Source organism: Callospermophilus lateralis, chromosome 6 (assembly GCF_048772815.1).
Source record: "Callospermophilus lateralis isolate mCalLat2 chromosome 6, mCalLat2.hap1, whole genome shotgun sequence".
NCBI lineage: Eukaryota > Metazoa > Chordata > Mammalia > Rodentia > Sciuridae > Callospermophilus > Callospermophilus lateralis.
The window spans coordinates 102,294,153-102,315,241 of record NC_135310.1 but is presented as its reverse complement, the minus strand read 5'-3'; positions in this window follow the sequence as shown (position 1 = coordinate 102,315,241).

The following is a 21,089-nucleotide window of genomic DNA, read 5'->3' as shown; positions in this document are numbered from 1 at the left end:
GGTTGGGTTTCAGCAATGATGAGAATTCAGAGGGTGGAGGGGGAGAGAGGTTGGGTTCTTTGTTCTCCTGGTTACCTCCCAAAGGGCCCATCTCCATGCACTAGATCGTATTCCAGTTCTAGAAACTGCTTTTTCCCCTGGTTCCTCTTTTGCTTAGGAGTGGTAAGAGCTCCTCACTTCTGCCAGCCTGGAATACTACCCCATCCCTTGCTGCAAGGACCCTTATTGATTGCAGATTGCAGTCTATACAGCTGCACAAGATGTACTGTACCAGAGTGAGGTTCATTGTGTGGTCACACACTGTCTGGCTAGGGTATGGGGTTCTGCTTAGTGATGACTTCTGTTCTTCTTGGAAGAGACAGCTGGACCATATGGCAGCTGATAATTCCAGGTCTGGGACACCTGAGAAAACAAGGAAATGATAAACAGTTTTGTCCCTGAACTTCCTGGTCAGAAGCTGTGGACTTCCAGCTCCTCCCAACTTTTCTAAACCTATTTAGTTCCAGTATACTATCTTTTTTTTTCATTTGCTTAATATGTCATGAAATTGACATATATTTTCCCTTATTCGCAGGACATTCCTTTTTCTTTTAGCCTAAAAATCTCCTTAGATATCAGCATGAATATAACTTGCTTAAAGAATGATGCCAACAATATATTGTTTCCCTGGAACACACCCTTCCTTCCAGCTGGGACAAATGAGTATCTTTGTTATAGACTCTATTTTGAGGGTTTCCTTCACAACACTTACCATAGTTTATGATTATACATTTGGTGATTGTTTGATTCACATCTTTACCCTTGCTAGAAATGAAGTCCCGGAAGGCCTTCATGATTGCTTCTACCTTTGTTTAACATTAAATTTCAGGTACTAGGGATAGTGATAGACTCTAGTAGGCGATGAAAAATGCTTTCGATTCATCCAATGATAGATATGTGACTGAGCATAGTATAAAAGGATAAAGAAGATAGACTGGAAAGGAAAAATAATCAAGAGAACACCTTCTAGTGGTTCTAGATGCAAATAAGCAAAATGAGACCAGGTTTGACTGGGGCTTTACAGAAGTATTGAAAGGATTGTGGGTAATTTTTTTTTCCTTCAGGAAGAAAGTAGAATATTCTTAGGAGTGACTAGACTAGCATCAGTAATGACAAGAGGGAGAATATATCACAAAGTTAACATGAAATTAGACTCTCATCATGAGAAGTGAGGACTGGGAAGGACCAAGAAGGTACAGAGAATGTTTCCTTAGTACTGTCACTACTGGGCAGTGGACAGAGTCTGGGAGACAGAGCAGGAGAGAAAAGACCACATGGAGCATGTGTCAAGTGCTCTGGGCTTCAGAGAACTTTAGGTAGTGCAAGAAGAATGTGTGAAAAACTCCAGAATCCACTTAAAGGGAGGATGAGAGAGCACCAATGCCTTTGTTAGTATGGGCTTAAAATAATGACTATTTTCTTTTTCCATAATTTTGTTGTTGCATTATAATCATATGTAATAGTGAAATTCATTGTTACATATTCATACATGCATACAATATAAAAATAAAATTTGACCAATACCATTCCCCAGTATTTCCTCTTTCCCTCCTCTCCTCTCCCCCCACCCCCGCCTCCATCCCTTTATTCTGCACTTATGATTTCCCTTTGATTTTCATGAGATTCATCCATCCCCACCTTTCTTTTCCTTTTTCCTTTGTCTATGAGAGAAGACACCTGAGTTTGGCTTATTTCACTTAGCATCATGTTCAAGATCCATTCATTTTCCTGCAAATGAAATAATTTTATTCTTCTTTATGACTGAATAAAACTCCATTGTGTATACATACCACAATAATGACTATTTTCTTTGCTCTGTGTTTCATATTATTATCCACATACCCCTTTGATTACATACTTCACTAGGGTTGGGTAAAGTACGTTAAAATATGCTGTCTTTTAACTTATGGATTGATTTTAGTAATCATACTCTCCTCTCCACTAAGTGATCTTTCATAGTTGATATGGCATGGTAATTTTCATGTTATTTCTATAGATTTGTACCATATCTGTCATGAATCACTGAGTAATCTATTTACTAATTCTCGTGAATCTAGAATTTGGTAGCAACTTTTTTTTGGTGTGTTTTTATTTGGATCTGCATTTTCCCCTTTAGATTGCACACTTGAGCAAAAAAGCTTTACTCAAATATAAGAGGTTTAAATTATCTGATGTACCTTAAATGGAAGAAACCTCTACATTTGAATAGCAAAATAGCATTTCTAAGTTTAGCTGCAGGTTTATTATTAAATTCTACAGGGAACTGATTACATTAACCCCAAATAACATCCTTTTAAGACCGATTTGTATGGACAGTTATAAATAGTGCACTGAACTCTGCCTATAAGGCAACAAGCCAAAAGTCTTTGAGTATATGAAAGGACTGTTGTTCTTTGTGAATAGGCAATTATTAAATGGTGTTTCTGAAACTCGAAGCTGAGAAAAGCAGTTTGTCAATAAGAGTCAAATAAAAAATAAATTTATTTGATAAAAATTCCACTCAAAAATGCTTTATGTACTTTATACATCATGTATGTATCTATTTACACATATAAGGCTTACTTCCACATTGACATCAATAAGATAGTTATTCATTAGCCTATTGACTAGAATAAATTACATGATGTTGAAAAATTTGGCAACATTTCAGTGTAAAAATTGTGCTCTTCAAAAACTATCTTGTTCGGAAATATAACATATTTGGAAGAGAAAGGGTAAAAAATAAATGTATAATGGTTAAAAGAAGAAAGAAAAATACTCCAAATCTAGAAACAAGCAGAGCTAACTTTCATCTGAAAATACGACTCAGAGCTTTTTCCAACTTAATAAAAGTGAATACAGATATGTGTCACCAATTTTAATTACTGCAGTTGTCATCATCAGTTCTGACAACCAATTTCAGAACTAGCCTATGACCAGGTTCCTATAAATATGAAATAACTACTTCTGTTTTATTTGAAAGGAGCAATGCTAGGACAGCAAGAGTAAAGGGTAAGGTGCATGAACAAGTCAAGGACAGGAAGCCAAGCCATGTGATGCATTCTGCTTCCTGATGAAACTCTCAGAGCAAAGCTTGTTGTTTAGCAGGTACAGTCGCTTGGTCAGACAATGCGAGCCCAGAAAGACTGTACAGAAAAGTCGTATCTCAGAGGAGAGAGGGGAAGGAATTTATCTGCTGACTCCTTTTCTTTTCTTTTCTTCTACTTCTTAAATTTTGCCTCAAAGGAAGTTTTTGCTTGCTCACATTAGCCAGCATCTTTGACAGTCTCTTGCCAGGCTAGATTCCATGTCCTGCAATGAGATTCTGCATTTGAGTTGAAAGGAAAAGACTATGAATGTGTAGCTTACTGGTCTCAAGAGATTGACTCCTGTGGGTCATCTATGAGCCCCCCCCCCTTCCCCGTTCCCACATTGGAGCTACTTCCCTCTACCATGCCCTTCTACCATGATGACCTCAGGCCCAAAACAATGGAGGTGGTCAACCATGGACCTTTGAAACTGTGAACCTCAATTTTTCCTCCTTAATTTGTTTTTCTCAAGTATTTGTTGCAGAAAACGAAAAGCTGACCAACAGACTCACTGAGAAAATCTGAGCTTCGGTTTTTTCATCGACAAACTATGAATACTAGTGTCTACTTTATGGGGTCACCACAAGAAATGTCATTAGGAAAACGGGTATCCAAGTGTACAGAAGTAAATGTGTATTATGATTTGAGTTCAGGAAAATTTATTTATTGCAAACAAACACACACTTGCTCTGTATTTTTTAAGAGATGTGGGAAGTAGAAAGACTATTTTTTAAAAAAATATTTTTATCCTAATTTATTTTTACCTTAGTTTAAAAATAGGATCTATTTTTACCCTAGTTTAAAAAATAGGATATATTTTTACTGAAATTTATTGTATGCAGTAGAGTCACTGTCAAATTAAAAGGGGCCTGATTCAACATTTGAGTTCAGGTTGAAGACTTGATTTCAGATGGGTGGGTATTGGAAAGAAGGAGAGAGAAGAGATTATACCAGTGACTGCTCCATGCTTTTATGTCACAGGAACATCTAGATGAGATTCTGAACCTTCAGTGATTTGCTGGTGGTGGGGGAACATCTGATGGAGAACCGTTAGCTCTAAGGTTATGTGCCATCTCCAGCAGATGGGGGTAGTCACACTGTGCACTCCCAACTCTGCCAGGAAGCTTGTGACAGACTTCAAGACTCTCAGGGTGGTCAGAAGTGTCAGGAGATCTTCTTCCCATCCTCAGTTCTTGGAACTGATATGACTCAAATTCAGCTTGAGGCTGAGAAGGAAGAAGTGTTGCAGACCAACATTCCCAGAAACATATTCATGGAAATATAGGTCCCCAGGGGCTGTATTTCAATGAAAAAAGGTCTAAGGAGAAACTACATTAAAATAGAGTTGAGTACACATGATTCTGCACTCAGGTTCCACCTATGAAAGATAGCGGGTAACAATGTCCATCTCTGTTTCTATCTCTATCTCTCACTCATCCACAGAGTGCCAGAAATCAAAAATGCACCAGCAACAGACTCACAATTCTAGAGTATTATCAGATGTGTTAACCACATGAAAGTGACTTTCATTTAGGTGGTAGGTTAAGCACATTTATCTACATTTATATACTTTAAGGAGGCCCCATTAAAATAAAAAAGTTTTGAAAAAGTACAAACCCACAACGATGCAGGGGGTATCAATAAGACAAATATTCGATAATAAATCAGACTCAAGCAAATTAAACACGAATTATCTAAAGTTCATACAGAACTTTCAGATTGAATATCTGGAGAGACGGGTGGGGTAGATATCAATGGGTGGAAATCAAGATTCAGATTATATGGCTCCACAAGCCCACTGCTTCTCCCTCATCAACTTCAAAGGCAGCTGCGTATTCCCTTCCTGATCAAGAATTGGCTGGAGGGTATTTTCCCCTTTAAGAAATATAGCAAATGGACAAGGATGAGCTAAGGAAGCTAATGTGGATTTGGTGTCCCCATGTAAAGTGCTCATACCCAAGTTCTTGTTCACCTACTCTAAAGTAAAGCCAATGGGAATAGCTTGTTTTACTCCTGCCTTCTCCATAGGTTAATGGACCCTAGAACAGTCACTCACATCTCAGAAGAGAAAGTGGAGCCTAGGTATTCTAACAAATGAACAAAGCTGGCAGTTGTCCTTCCTTACCCCAGCCACCATTGCTTAGATGGAAAGTGTGATAATTAGCTGTCACTATATAGATTCATGGATGCAAAACACTTAAATACAGTGGAAAGAAAATTTTACTTCCCTGTGGGTCTTGGTGGAGACAGAAGTGCAGGGATTATGTGCTAACATGGCTAGGAGAGAGAGGGAGAGGGAGGGAGGAGGGGGGGGAGAGAGACAGACAGACAGACAATGTATGTGCGGGGCAGAAGGCAGTGTGCACTTCTGAGTTCCTGTGGGTTTCTAAGTGGACACAGTGAATTGAGGTCCATAGAGCCTCTATAAGCAGAGTGAGGTGACCCTGAACCAGACCCTAAGAGCTGATCACCTCTGCCAGAGGTCAGCATAAAATATGTGGCAGATGTTCCGGGAGTTTGAATCTCAGCAAGAATTAGAAGCAGCCAAGGAAGTGGGAGTGTGGAGGCTGCCAAGACTCTTACCAAGGTAAGAAAAAAATACACCTTGGCATCAGAGCTGCAGTTGGCAGTGGGAGATGCTTACAGAGCACATGGGACTGCCACCCAAGGAACGCCAGCCAGCCATTCTGCAGATGGCATTGGCGAGGGTCTAGAGCACTCTGCACATTCCTTTGAGGATCCTTTCACTCCATCTCCTGTGAATTAGTCCTCCTTCTCAGAAATGGGGACAGGAGTGACAGTGGAGCTGTTCTGTGGAGAGGGTGTTTGTGTGTGCTAACAATGGGACTAACTAGACAGTTATCTCTGGAAAGTGCGCATTACCTAAGGGGACTGTTTAAATGGTAAGAAGAGACCAAGGGGCAAATTAATTTGACGTTTAGCTCATTTCTACTCCTTTTATTAATAGGTGGGGCTCATGAAGATGATAGACATTAGTCAAAATAAAGAAACTACATTCTTTCTGGGCATCAAAGATTTTAACCCATTTATAACAGTAATAGACTAGGAAGAAATGGGCTTTCCAGAAATATACAATGAACTAATGTTCTTTCTTTTTAAAATATTTTTCTGGTCTTAGATGGACACAATATCTTTATTTATTTATTTTTATGTGGTGCTGAGGATCCAGCCTAGGGGCTCACACCTGCAAGGCAAGCAGCTCTACCACTGAGCTACAGTCCCAGCCCTGAACTGACATTCCTAATAAGAAAAAGACATCAGTGGAAAAACAGCCAAAGATTGGAATAGGCAACTCACAGAACATAATAAAATGGTTTATAACTGGAGAAGAAGATGCTCAATGTCAAAGTAAAACAACAATAATTTTTTCCCCAGTTTATTGGCAATCAAACAAAAGGCTGGTAATCCTTCAGCATATTCTAATATACGTGTTTGCTGAGGTTTTTAAAAATCTGGTTTACCGGATGTGTCTTGATTAAAAATCCAGATGAATTATTGTAGTTAAGATCATCTGTAAAACCTAACAGAGAGACCCCCCTACCCCCCAGCTGGGGGAGAGATCTCAGAGGCACAGAATCTAGTGGCAGCTGTGAAGTAGATTTTTTTCAGTGGCCTTGAGTGTAAACTTTCAGTGTCTTATCTTCCATCTAGAACTTAAGAAGGACGAGACCTACTTTTTTCCATGTCTTACTGAAATATGAACAAGATTAATGGCCTAACACAGCAAATGCTTCCAGCACCCTGAAAGACCAGGCTCATTATTCAATGCCTGAATCAATAAATCTGGTAAAAATCAGTCTCATTCTCTTAATTCAGAAAAAGTGCTCACTTAAAACCATAGTTTTAGAAACAAGTGTATAAAAGTTATCTTAAAATGATCTAACTCAGTGTTTTTCAAAATGTCCTTCAGACTGATGGTGATAACTCAGACTTAGGGAGCTGGTTGGATCTTAGGGTATGAAGATCTAGAAGCTACAATAATAACTAGATCACACAGCTGTGGAATTTGTCTCACAGGAATACGTGCTTTCCCCCTATCCCCAAGCCTACACTGTAATTATGGAATTTGTTAAGTTGGCATTAAAACATTAAAAAATGCTTTCTTGCTCCAATTTTTAAGCTTTTATAGTACAACACATGTTATTTTTCTAACATAAACTAAGGGCAAAATTTTAAGGACTCTTATTGCCTGCTTTAGTAGCATTTAAGGGAGGATCTTTTATACATTTATAATAAATGCAAAATAATCTAGATTCTAAATCTTTTTCTCTTTTCCTCCTTAAAATTTAAACCACATACAACTTTTTGCTTTAAATTGTTTTGGATAAGTTAAATTAAATTCCACTATACTAACCAATATGAGAATAATTCTTTAAATATAGTTATGTTGAAATAAATGTGTGTGTGTGTGTGTGTGTGTGTGTGTGTGAGAGAGAGAGAGAGAGAGAGAGAGAGAGAGAGAGAGAGAAGGAACATGTGAGAGCTGACCTAGAATCCATCCTGGAGGGTGAAGCTTCTGGTCTATGCTTTCCCTAAATACTACTAAACATAAAAAAAACCATCTTCCAGGTAACAGGTGCTTACCATGTGACAATTGTTACACTTTGTTTAGCTTATTGCACCCTCACACTTCTATTTCTACTTTATAAATGAAATAAATGAGGCTTGGAGTTCACCCAAAGCCTCACACATGCTGAGCCCACTCATACAGTATCTGTCACTTCCTTCTTCAAACAGAAGCACTACACTTTTATCTATTTTAGAAATTGAGTTTTGCTCCTGATATTGTTGAATGCCTTCCACATAGTCTTTAGATGACATACTAAAATGCAGTTAAAGCAGTGTTATTCCTCTGCTTGAACCTCCTGAATAGGTTCTCATCACCTGAAACACTGGTTCTCAAAGTGTGATCCTCAGACCAGCAGCAGCAGCAGCAGCAGCATCACTTGGGGTTGTTAGAAGTGCAAAGTCTTAGGTCCCACTTCAGGTTTACTGAATCCAAAACTCAGGGTGGGATTCAGCAATGGGGGGTAGTGAACAAACCTCTGGGTGCATGCTGCATGCTCACACTTGATCTTTATGTGACAGTCGAGACCCCATGATCTGTCTCCTACTTTCCTCTCTAGCTTTACTTTGCACTGCACTGTTTGAGTCATCAAACTGCAGGTGTGTCCCCTCCACATCCTACAGCTGTTTCGGCCCAAGGGCAGTGTTACTGCCTACTTTTGTTGGTGAAGGAAATGTCTCCTTTGTTTACTGTTGTAAGCATGAGTTAATATTCATGGAGCACTTAAAATAGAGTCTGGGGTGCAGTAGGTATTATAGGAATACATTATTGCTTGTGTGTGTGTGTGTGTGTGTGTGTGTGTGTGTGGTGCTGGGGATTGAACCCATGGCCTTGTGCATGTGAGGCAAGCACTCTACCAACTGAGCTATATACCCCCAGCCCCATTATTGCTTTTTGTATTGGTTTCCTGTGACTGTCATAACAAATTGCCCAAAATTGGGTATCTTATAAATAATAGGCATCTGTGTTCGTGAAGCCAGAAGTTCAATATCAGTTTCATTAGGCTGAAATACAGGTGTGAATAGACTTCTGTGAAGCCAGTGTTTCCAAACCGATCTGGATCTGCCTCTAGTTTCACATTGCCTTGTTCCCTGCTTGGGTGCCATGGTTTAATATGGTTTGTCCTTCTAAATGCATGCAAGAATTTAATTCTCATGGTCATATGTTCATGGTATTAATAGGGTGGAAACTTAATTCAACTACGGTGTTTGGAAGAGGGGCCTTGGGGAAATGATTAGGATTATATAAGGTCATTGAGGTAAAGCCCCATAATTGAATCCTGGTGACTTTATAAGGAGAGGGCAGGGACCAGGAACACAGATTCCTACATGTGATGTTCTGAGTCACCTCAGGACTCTACCAGTCAAAAGGCCATCATCAGATTTGGTTCCTTCATTTTGTACCTTTGGAACTGTGAGCCCAAATAAACTTCTTGTCTTTATAAAGTTAGCCTTTATCAGGTATTTTGTTATAGTAATGAAACACACACAAAAACAGTGTGTCTAATATTCTGCTTCTCTCTTAGGAGGACACTTGTAATTGGATTTAAGGCTCACCTGGACACTCCAGGATTATCTCAAAATCCTAAGCTTAATCACATTTTCAAAGATCATTTTCCTTATGTAATAACATTGGCAGGTTCTAGAAGTTAAGAGGTGGTATCTTTGGGAAGCTGTTATTCAGCCTACTCTACCTATATTATTCTGTCTGCCTGTTTTCCTTTCTCTCTCTGTTTCCTCCTCCTCTTCCAGACCCAGGGCAATTTGCCTGCTCTAGGATGTCTTTCCAGATTGTTCATCTCCTCTGTGCTCATATAATGTCCTGAATATAACCCAGTCACTCTCTTTTTTGTAATCAACTTGATTTTTAGAACAGTTTTAGGTTTACAGAAAAATTGTCTAGAAAAGTGCAGAGTTCCATATACTTCTTCTCTCCTGCCCTTTATAATTAATCCTATTATTAACTTCTTGCAAAAGTGTGGAGCATTTGTTACAACCAATGGAATGATACCAATTTATTGTTATTAATGAAAAGTCCACAGTTTGCATTAGGGTTCATTCTATTGTACAGTTCCATGGGTTCTAACAATTGCATAACGTCCCATACCCACCAATACCTTATCACACAGTTTCACTGTTTAAAAAAAAAAAAATCCTGTTTTCTGTCTAGTCATCCCTTCCATGCCCCTGAGCCCTTGGCAACCACTAATCTTAATGTCTTCACTATTTTGCCTTTTCCAGAAAGGCTGAGAATTGTAATAATACAGCATGCAGCCTGTCAGATTGACTTCTATTACTTAGCAATGCACGTTAGCTTTGCTACACCTATTTTTATGGATTGATAGCTCATCTCTTTTTAATGCTAAGTAATATTCTATTATCTGAATAGACTACAGGTCATCTCTTTATCATTGGAGGGACATCTTGATTGCTCAGTTTGGACAGTAATGAATAAAGCTTCTGTAAACAACAGTGTTTAAATTTTGGAGTGGTTGCAAGTTTTCAGTTCATTTGGTTAAAGATCAAGGGATGTGATTGCTATATCCTATGGTAAGACTGTGTTTAGCTGGGTAAGAAACTACCAAAATATATTCCAAACGTGCCTGCTCCCACCAACAATGAATGAGAGCTCTTTTTGCTCCATATCCTCCTCTGCACTTGGTGTGGTCAGTGTTTTGGGGTTTACCTTTAAATAGGTGCTCAGTGCCATCTCGTTGTTATTCTAATTTGCAGTGCCTTAATGACATGGAACATTGGGCACTTTTTTTAATGTACTCACTTGCCATCTGCACATCTTTTTGGTGAGGAGTCTGTTCAGATCTTTGGCCCACTTTCTCATTGAATTCTTTTCTCATAGTTGAGTTTTAATAGTTCGTGGATATTTTAAATACAAGTACTTCATCAGATATAGATTTTACAAATATTTTCCCCTAGTTCATGGCTTGTCATTTCAGCCTTTTAACAGTATCTTTTCCAGAGACGTTTTAAATTTTAATAAAGCCCAACTTATCAACTTTTTCTTCTGTGGATCACGTTTTGGTGCTGTAAGAAATCATTGAAAAACCAAATGTAACCCAGATTTGGCTGAACTTATTTAGATAAGTAAAGAAACATTTATTTAGATAAAACAGATTTATCCAGGTTTTCTACCGATGTTATGCTTTGGAGTTTTGTGTTTCACAGTTAGGCCTGTGATCCATTCTGAATTATGTCACCATCTTTTTGTTTTCCTGTTTCCTGCTCAACTGGGTCTGTCTGAGTTTTCCTGGAGATTTTGGATTACATCTTACCTGAACCATTGCTCTACGAAGAACTCAAAAATTTCCAGACACACGCACACCTGTTATCCCAGCAGCTGAGGAGCCTGAGGCAGGAGGATTGAGAGTTCAAAGCCAGCCTCAGCAACTCCTCAAGGCCCTAAGCAACTCGGAGAGACCTTGTCTCTAAATAAAATGTGAAAAGGAGCTGGGGATATTTCTCACTGGTGGAGCACCCCTGGGTTCAATCCCTGGTACCAAAAACAAAAACCCCAAATTCAACAACGGAAGGAGTAACCTTGATCCTGCTCGGGGACTAGGCCACCCTCGTAGCATCAGAGCTGCTTGAGGCTTACCAGCCTGAAGAAAAGACGTCACTCTTTGGTTTGGACCTCTGCTTGCATGCTCTCGTAAACGTGGAGCAGCTGTTTCCTCAGCCCTCTTAGGACTTGCACAGTGGTGCAGGAAGGTCTCTGAGTGTCAACAATGCTGTCCTCTTAACAGGCTAAGAATAGATAAAGTTTTATTTTCCTTGGAGCTGGATTTCCTTCCAGTAGCATCCTACAAACGAATGCCCCCATGGCAAGGGATCAAGGTGGGGTGGAGAGTCAAAAGTTAAAGGGTTATGTGGCCTTTCTTCCATAAATCTAACGACTCATAGTTTCCAGGTTGTTCCTTTTTTTTCCCTATATATATGCTTGTGGATTTAGAAATCAAAGCAAGCTGCTGAGGGGAATAATTAGGAATTTTTTTTCTATGTCTAAAGCAGAGAAATATGTAGATTAACGCTGCCTGCCATTTTTATGAAGAAATACATATAAGGACAAAATGTTCAGATTTCATTGGTATGGTGATCTACAAGTATTGTTTTTCTGTGACAACTTTAAGTTCAAATAAGTGATTTAACTTACATCTTTCAGAAGTTTTTCGTATAAATAAATTCATAAATCAGGAAAACTTTTTGTTTGTCTGTCTTAGAAGGTGTCTCTGGGAATTCATTTTTTGGAACCTGAGGCCTCCCAAGCAAATGCCATTTTGGTTAGAGACCTCTCTCTAGAATATTAGAGCTTAGATCTTCATTGTAACTTGGCCACTACCACTTTTTTCCCCCTTTTTCCTTTGTTCTTTTGAGTTATACATGACTGTAGGATGTATTTTGACTTATTATACATACGTGGAGTTTTACTTCCCATTCTTGTGGTTGTACATGAGGTGGAGTTACGCTAGTCGTATATTCATATATGAACATAAGAAAATTAATTAATCTGACTAATTCCACTGTCTTTCCCTTCTCACCTCCCTTCCCTTCATTCCCCTTTGTCTAATCCAATGAACTTCTACTTTCCCCTCCTGTCCCTTACTGTGTGATAGCATCTGCATATCAGAAAGAACATTCGGCCTTGGGTTTTGGGGGATTGGCTTACTTCACAGTAGCATGATAGGGCCACTACAACTTAATTATAGGATAGCAGTTTTTGTTTAGTAACAATGTGATATTTGCAATGAACACATGTGGTTGTTTTTTAGATACATGGTTTTAAAATATTGGGGGTTATTTGTGGTTGGTGAGTCCATCGCCATCTTGTAAAAGTCAAAACTACCCCAGTAGGCGCTGAATAGGGAAGGCCCAGTGGTCAGCTCCTTCCACAGTCCTGCTTGGGACCAGGAATGCGAAGCAGGTCAAAGCAGCTCTGTCTGTTCCCAAATCCCTAACATAGTTAATGATGAACACAGCTGCCCGGCCTTCAGGATGCCTAGAACTCAACATCATTTTGTTTGTTGATTGTTTTTTTCCCCATAGCTTTGGGCCTGAGGTGAGGAGGACTTCATGATAGAGAGCATGGCAGCAGCAAGTAGAAAGCCAGTTCTCTAATGCAGCTGACACTTTCTTAACCAGCTCCTCCCTCCGTCCCTTCCTTTATCTTTCTCTTCCCCCTTCTTCTTCTTCTAAAGCAGAGAAATATTTATATCGTTATTTTCTGTCTTAAAGATGATTTTATTTGAATTCAAATATTATCATCTCTGAATATTGAACACTCAGCTCAAAAGCAACAAGAAGTAGGTTTCCTCATTTTACAAATGGGAACAATGAGACAAAGTGATTAAATGATTCGCCCAAGATCACAATAAAGTGTAGCAAAGTAAAAATTGAACCCAGGTTTTGCTGCGTCTAAAGTACGTATTCTTTTCATTAGACATGCTACCAAGAGACTGAAAAGAATAAGCATGATCAAGGTGAGAAGGAATTGAAGATGGATGGTAAATTCCTTCCTCCATTCAACCATGTGATAGGTGCTAGATAGATCCACCTTCCCAGGGGATCCTGTTTAGTCTGGATTAAATGGATTTATCTTTGGTACCTAAACCTGATGACTCCTGCCTCCTTTCTTATGTGTGTTGGCATCTTCTTTTTAACTATTCTTTTTAAAAAATATTTATTTATTTTTTAGTTGTAGTTGGACACAATACCTTTATTTATTTTTATGTGATGTGGAGGATCAAACCCAGTGCCTCACATGTGGTAGGTGAGCACTCTACCCCTAAGCCACAACACCAGCCCCTCTTTTTAACTATCCTTGACCTCTTGATTTTTCCTGGCTGCTTGACTCTTTGATATTGCCGTTTAAGTTTTTTTTTTTTTTTTTGGCTTGACTTTTGGTTTGATCTTTTCCTCTGATTTTTACCCTTACCCTATTATTAAAATTGTGGTACCTAAACAATAATTCATGATGCAAATAGAGTCTAAGGAGTGAAATAAGGCAGTTACCTTTTCCTCTATTTGCTCTGATCAAGCTGGATTCTTTTGATTTTTTTTCATCATTCCTCTTTTTTTTTTAACCCCCTCTAACACATCCAATATTCTCTTCCTGGGCAGGAATTTTTCTTCATTATATTGAAATTTTGAGACTTGTTCAGCCTCCTTAATAGACTGATGAATTCCAGCTCTGGTGACAACATTCAGAAACTTCTGCCCCTCCCCTCACCCTTTTGAAATATTAGGAAGCTAAGCAAACACCTGTGACTTATTTATTAGCTTTCCCGTAACTCTTAGTGAGTCTTTTAGTCCAAATCATGACAACTTGCTAGATAAGTCAAGAAGCTTTGGCAACATTGCTTGATTGACTTAAATGACCCATATCTGTGTTCTTTTCTTTTCTTGTAAGGGCATTTATAAGGATGGGTCTTAAGGCAAGCACTAATAATTTCTAGTAGCTTAGATTAGAATGAGGTAGTATTACTTATCTTTGGATATAGGAGGAAGTGGAATTAAAAGCACAGTACTCACCAGGTCCTCAAGCAAAGAACTTAAATTTTAAAGAAGTCACCCACTATGTGCTATAAACAAAGTGACTATTATTTCTATCAATAGAAGATTTTATGGAGGAGGAGATAGGACAAAAATACCAGTAGATGTAGAATTCTCTTTGTCATAGATGATTTTACATATTCTCACATTATCCACCTTGCCCTATCCCCAACACATGCACGCGCGCGCGCACACACACACACACACACACACACACACACACACACCCCTTCCTGTGCAGGTTGATGATTTATTTAGGAACATTAATTCTGGCCTGAAGTGGGTGGCAGCTTCATTGTCTGGGGTAATGTGATAAAATGTCCTTGTGGATTTTCCATTCTCAAGGTCTTTGTGAATAAGCTTGAGCACCATGATTAGATCTCCCTGTTTACCAAATCCAGCAACTGTTCAATGACTTTGGGACACATTTGATTATGGGTTAAGGTCTTAAGACTTCTGTAAGCCTAACCCCAGAGTCAGGGTTATCACAAGTGAAATGACATAGTCAGCAGTTAAGCATGGAGATCACAGGGTTAACAACCATTGCTATTTCTCTCCCCAGAGCATTGGACCAAACCCAGAGTGCTCTGGGAGCCAAGTTCAACACTGGACTTACTGAAGGTGGAGGAGAGTGTGAGGTGAGGTGGAATAAACAGAAACAGCTTCCCCATTGCTCTATTGTTTTTGGACTTCACAGATCTGTCTTGGTGAAAATCATCTGCGCTGCTTTCCCTCAAGGGTCAGGGTGGTGAAAGGTGTGGGGTTGGGATTCCCTAAGAGTTGGTAGCACAAAGGGAGATGATTCAGTCAGAGACTTTGACCATGGTGTTTCTGTTCAATCTTAGTTTTTAAGAATGGTATAAAAAAATCACCTGAAAGGATATCTTTAGATCACTTATGGATCTCAACTTTTACAAATTCTAGTCATGTTTCTTATTACTCGGAATAATCAAGAACCAGCTAGCCTCCAGAGTACTGAGGCAATGTCAGTAATCTAATGATTGAAGGTAATTTGTAACAAAAAGCAAGGTGAACAATTATCCAAGAAGCACTTATGTGCTTTGAAGCTCCCCCAAATGCTAGATTCTTCAGACAAATAATTTTATCAAATGGAAAATGATGTTGAAACATATTGCTTTGTCAAGATGGCAAAAAAGGCATAGGCTTTCAAACATTTTTGTTTGAAATGCACAGTGAGAAGTACATTTTGTACAGTGACCAGTGTATACACCTGCTCTCCAACTCCACAAAAAAATGTAAGGGTAACAAGAGTTTTAGTTGCAATATCTCTTAGGAATAATGTACTGAGATATTTTTCTTTTCCCTTCTGCTCTATTTCATTAAAAATGAAAAGCTGATTGCAATCCACTGAATTGCTTGACTAATGAATCATAATTTGCAATTTGGAATTTAGAAATGGTGAAAGGTTGGAGATGATGACAATAACTTTGCAGAGGGGCAGGTAACCCCAAGATTGTCTGCAGCCACAGTTTTTTTCTGTCTGAAGAGTCAGGGAAAACTGTGTAGTTGGGTCATGTTGGTAAAATATATATGAATAAATGTGTCAAGGCATCTTAGTTTGTCCAACCTGTGGGAGATGTATTCTGTTTTGGATTAATATCCTACCTACCTGTTTTGGGGACTCAAATAGGTGCAAGATTTTCTACAGTGGTTTTCAAATTCATATAATTGTATTAAAAAAAAATAAATGTCAGGGCTAGGGTTGTACCTCAGTGGTAGAGCACTTGCCTAGCATGTGTGAGGCACTAAGTTCAATCCTTAGCAGTATTTATTAAAAAATAAATAAATAACATAAAGATATTGTAAATAAATAAATATCAATTTATAAATATAAAAGGCTGTCAAGGTCTGGGTAGATTCTAAATGTGCTGTAATGGATGATAAGGTTCAAGTTCTAGTAAGGAATTGTAGTGCAATATAGATCCCATAAGGAGATCTTGTAATTTGAACTGGACCATCAAGGTAGGGCCTAAGACTGTTGGAATACAGACACCTTTGGGAATCTAATGCTGTGGTGTACAGAGAGTGGCATTAGCATTACCCGGGAACTTGTCAGAAAATGCTGGACTCTATCCAGGCCTACTGAGTCAGAAATTCTGGAGTTGGACCCAGCATTCTAGACTTCAAATCCCTTGCTAGTTTTGATACAAGATAAATTTAGGAACCATTGACTTAATGAAAATGAGTGGACCCTTTTCCAGAAAAACATCTAATTTTAAATCTTTATAAAGTTAGTGGGGATTTAGATCCTAAATTGATGCTGAATAGAGAAGTCTAGACAGTTCAGTGAAAAGGCACTGAATTCAACAGGTGTGTACTTGGACAGTACCTGAAAGATTGGCAGTCACAGGTAGGCAAAACAGATTCCAGGTATCCTACAAATGGTGTATATGGCTTCTACTATGCTGGCTGGTTGGTAAAGAACTGGGTCCAGAGTCACTGGGGAATAAGTTGGCAGGTGTTGGACCTCGGTTATTTGTGCCAGTCTAGAGGGATGGGGAGAGCACAGTGAAGCTTTAGGGATGGGCATAATGAGGCTGAGAACAGACCTTTGGAAGAGTGAAGATTATGAACACCTTCTTAAGGACACACTACACAAATGCATGTTCCAGGATTTCCAGAATGATCTGACTTCACCTACTTTCTTCATTTTCAATAAAAATCAGTCTTTTAATGTGTATGTAAATATGATTTCATTTTTATACCTCATAGCAATAAATTTGCAAATCAGGAAAAAAAAAGTCCTTTATTGGGTCATGTGCCTTGGTACCTGTTTCAGAATAATTGGTCACTCAATTTATATGGCCAACTAGCTGCAGTTTAAAGGGGTATTGGCCCTACCATCATGGGTTCAGAAGTAGAGAAGAGGGTAAGGGAAGTAGAGTCACTTGGCATTAATGTCTACTGTAATTTTCTTGGCAAATAACTTCTTTTATTGGGTGCAATTATAAAATTAATTGGCTCTTTGGTGATGGAGTTCCAAGTTTCCTGACATTCAATCTTCTTCTCACAACTAGAGTTACTTCAACCCACTGTAGCTTTCCGCCTCTTGACCCACTCCATATAAAATCATGAGTCAATCTTTCATTCATGAATAATTGGGTGGTATCAGTTTATTCATAGTTTTGTACAACCACCACATCTGTCTAGCTTCAAAAATTTTTTACAACTCCAAAATAGACCTCATATCCCAAATGCTGTACTTTTATTTCTAATTGTCTCCTCCCCCAGTCCCTGAAGACTATCAGTCTGCTTTCTGTTCGCCTCTTTTGGATATTTCATATGAGCAGAATCACCTGATAGGTGACCTTTTGCCTTTTGCATAATTTTTTTAAGTTTCATTTACGTTATATATAGCATTATCAGTATTTGATTCACTTTTATGGCTGAATATTATTCCATAATATGGGTGTACCACATTTTTTTTCTCCATCCATCCACTGATAGTTGTTTGGGTTGTTCCAATCTTTTGACTATTGTAAATAGTCCTTCGGTGATATTCTCATACAGTGGCAAATAACTTTTTCTCTTTTTCCCTGCCTTGAACCCTTTCAAAATATGGAGGTTAGATAACTTCATTTCCAATTCTCTTAACCTCCTCAATTCCATTCTTATCCCAAATTCCAGGTTGGCTCATCACTGAATGGAAACTGGCCACATGCACCATTTGTGTATCATAGCATTCCGTTGCATGTATATATAGTATGTCCTGCCTGAGAAGTTTGGTATTGATCCTGACACAGACAAGAAATACTGGAGAGAAGATTCCTACATTATGGCAGTTATATGAATCCTAATTTGATCATAAATGATTTGTTCAAAATCTGGATGATGTTAGTTCTTTAGTGATGTTCCATGTTTCCTGACATTCAATCTTCTTCTCACAACTAGAGTTACTTCAATCCACTGTAGCTTTCTGCCTCTTGACCCACTCCATATAAAACCATGAGTCAATCTTTCATTCAGCCCTGCAGAGCACTAAAGTCTAGTCCTCAGCTATTCAGGAGGTCCCTGTCCTAGGGACCTAGTGGCAGACCCCTAGAATCTACATCATCACATTTCTTATTGGCACAGTATTAATTTCTGTATACTAATGTTTTCATAAATTATTTCCAGAGTCACTATTGCCATTTGTGCGAACTGTCCCCAAGTGTATGTATCATTTTAGTTCTTGCATGAATTTTCCAAGCATGGGTCTCTCCCGAACGGCAAGTTCCCTTGACGTCTCAATTCAGGGTGAATACAGGGAACAAAGGGCTTCTCGGGTCTGTCCAGGGAACTTTTTATTTGAAAGGTTAAACATTTAAAGTAAGCCAACTCATGTGCTGAGTGTCTTCTCATTATCACTTGGAAATAAATAAATCTCCTGGGGGAATAGATTCACATACTGTGCCAAATGAGCAAATGCTTAATGTCTGTGACAAATCTGCCTTTCACAATGGCTATCTAATGAAGAACAGGAAACATTTCATTTATCATCATTTATCAACTGTAGGCAGTGACCTCAATTGCTGTGTTAAGGATGGAAATGGACCTTATAATCAATATAAGATAAACCGCTTTTAATCACTCTGAATAACTATAATCAAAACTGACACAGAACCAGGTCAAGCTTTTAATATTTCTTGATTAGCTGAGAAGGAAGTAGATGGAATGACTTCTTGAACTGTAATAAAGCCTCCCAGGCTAAAGGTTTGTGACTATAATAGGCATAGTTTTATAGTCCTTTCTAGGTGACCAACAACATCGAATTTCATCTTCACTATACCATATTTGTACCCAAACTAGTAAGAGAATGTGTACAAATATGGGCTGGGCCCTTTGCCAATGCTCAAGTAGTAAGCATTGTGTGTGTGTGTGTGTGTGTGTGTGTGTAAAGAGAGAGTGAACAAATGAGCATGCAAACATAAGCTCAATAAAGAATGAATTTTCATGGGAAATGGAAAAGTCACCACCCACCATGCTTTGGAAAGCTATTACTATTCATCCATGGTTAGTGCCTAAGAGCAAAAAGTGTAAGATGGTGGGTAGGGGTGGAAGAGTTCAGTCCTTTTTTTGAGTTGTTGTTGCTGCAGTTCTGGGCATCACAACCAGGGCCTTGGTTAATGCTAGGCAAGTGCTCTGTCACATCTCCAGCCCTCAGGTTAGATCTTTTAATTATCTAATGGGCCTTTCCCCCATTGTCATGGCTTAGAACTGACACATGGCATGGCAGTGAAAAGCCTCTGTGTGATGGAAACATTGCCTTTCTTCCCACCTCACCCTCACACTTAGTCTCTCTCTTATCTCTTTGTTTCTCTCCACTTTGTGTTCGATGTGGATTCAAATGCTGACTCTCACTAGCCACCTGCTGGAACATGGAATAATAGCCCCTCCTTAAGGTATTGTGAGGGTGTTAGAGGCCATGCATAGACAAGAAGCACAGCCTTTTGCATGACTGAGGGGCTTCCTAAATGGTCATTTCACCTCTCACTGCTCCTATTCCTCTTTCCTGCTTTTTGCTATCTGAGAGGTGATCCTTCTGTAGAAAATAGTGGACAAAGACACAGTCGGTCTGCTGCATGAGGCCTCTTGACAGCCCTTTCCATCCCGGCTCACTCTGGTTCCCTGCTTGTCCCACAGAGGTAAACCAGGCAAGTGCTGACCAGGCACTGAAGTTGTTTCCAAGGAGGAGAAAAAATGTCAGCCTCTTGCTTAGCCTCACCCTAATATAGCCCCAACCTAAGATTTTAATTTCTTTCCCTCCACTCCCACCCTGACCTTTGGCCCTTTCTGACCCAGGGACAGACAGCCCCCCCCCCCCCACCACTCTAACTTTATTTTGTTTATTAATTTTTACATGGTGTTGAGGATTGAACCCAGTGCCTCCTGTGTGCAGGGCAAGCACTCTACCACTGAGCCACAACCCCAGCCCATGTGTTTATATCTCTTATGTGACAAATTTTCTGTATATCCACTCTACTTTCTCCAAGAAAGTCATCAAGGCAGGATCTTGCACTACAGTTATCTTTGTACCTCTGTCTAGATTCTGAGTTGCGTTCCCTGAGGTCAGAGACTGTATTATCCCATCTTCAAATAACCCTCTGCAACCCTAATGAACTTTCTCAACAGGAGCTAAAATGTCTATTGAATGTCTATTGAACTTATTTCCCATTATTTTTAGAGGAAGCTTAAAGAAGGAACGGTATTCACACTATTGTCACATAAAACACAAGATACCCATTCAATATGAATTTCAGATAAACAGTGAGTTATTTTTAGTTTAAATATATTCCAAGGGATATACTTATGCTAAACATTTATTTTTATTCTTCTAATTAAAAATTATTTTAGCTGATAGGTTAAAAACACAAAAATCGTGGACATTACTAGGGTACCTTGTAAGTTATTGCATAAAGATTACATAACATATTAAGCAATAAAATAAAAATTGAAAGTCACTGCAATGCTTCTGTGATTTCTCTGATCTCCGCCTTCTTACTGGAGCCTGCTTGCCTTCTAAACTGCCTTGCAGCAGGAGGAGGGCAGTCAACACTCCCACAGCTACGACAGGCGGATTCTATACAAACATTTAACAAAGTAGCCAGCAGGGTAGCAGGAAGACACACTGCCCTTATTCTCACGCAATTATGAGGGCAGATGGTTTCTTTGCTTTTTACACTCTTCCAATCAGCAGACAGATGAGCCATGGAGAAGGACAGGACTCTGCCTCTACCTTTTCATCTTTCTCCTTAACTGATTGAGGTTTGGCTTTTGCTTCCAACCATTCAACTGAAACTATTTCTTTCAAAGGTCACCTGTAAGCCCCTA